Source organism: Dipodomys ordii, unplaced genomic scaffold (assembly GCF_000151885.1).
Source record: "Dipodomys ordii isolate 6190 unplaced genomic scaffold, Dord_2.0 Scaffold121, whole genome shotgun sequence".
Taxonomy (NCBI): Eukaryota; Metazoa; Chordata; class Mammalia; order Rodentia; family Heteromyidae; genus Dipodomys; species Dipodomys ordii.
Genome location: NW_012267337.1, coordinates 412936 through 414020, shown reverse-complemented (window position 1 = coordinate 414020; position 1085 = coordinate 412936).

Below are 1085 nucleotides of genomic sequence, written 5' to 3'. Positions count from 1 at the left end.
CCTATACCTCACCCTCACCCTAACCCAAACCCTAACCCTAACCCTCACCCTAACACTCACCCTAACCCTCACGCTAACCCTAATCCTCATCCTCAAACTAAACCTCACCTTAACCCTCACCCTCACCCTAACTCTAATGCTAACCCTAACCCTCATCTTCACACTCACTCTCAACCTAACCCTTACACTTACCCTAACCCTAACCCTCATCCTCAACCTAAACCTCACCCTAACCCTTACCCTCACCATAACCCGCAAATTAAACCTAACCCTAAACCTACAGCTCACCCTAACCCTCACCCTAAACATAACCCTAACACTAACCCTAACGCCCACCCTAACCCTAAACTTGACCCTCATCCTAACACTCACCCTAACCCTTACCCTCACACTAAACTTATCCCTGACCCTAACCCTAATCCTAACTCTCAGCAGAACACTCACACTCATCCTAACCCTCATCCGGACACTAGACATCACCCTAAAGCTAACCCTCACCCTAATGCTAAACCTAACCCTCAACCTCACCCTAAACCTCACCATAATCCTAACCCTCATAGTAACCCTAAACCTAACCCTCACCCTACCCCTAACCCCTACCCTCATCCTAACTCTAACCTTCACCCTCACCTTCACCCTAACGCTAAACTTAATGTTAACCCTAAACCTCACCCTCACCTTAGCCCTAATCCTTAACCTCACCCTAATCCTAACCCTAACCCTAATTCTATACCTAAACCTAAACCTTACCCTAAGAAAGATGCTAAGCCTAATATTCAACCTCAACCTAAACCTCACCCTAACACTTACCGTCAGCCTAACCCTCACCCTAACCCTATCCCTAAGCCTAACCCTAACCCTCAGCCTAATCATTATGCTAACCCTAACCCTAACCCTAAACCTCAGCCTAACCCTCATCCTAACCCTAACCCTAACACTAATACTAACCCTCACCCTCACCCTCACCCTAACTCTAAACCTAAACCTAAACCTAACACTCACCCTCACCGTCACCCTAACCTAACACTATCCCTAACCCTCACCCTAACCCTAAACCTCACCCTATACATCACCCTCACCCTAAC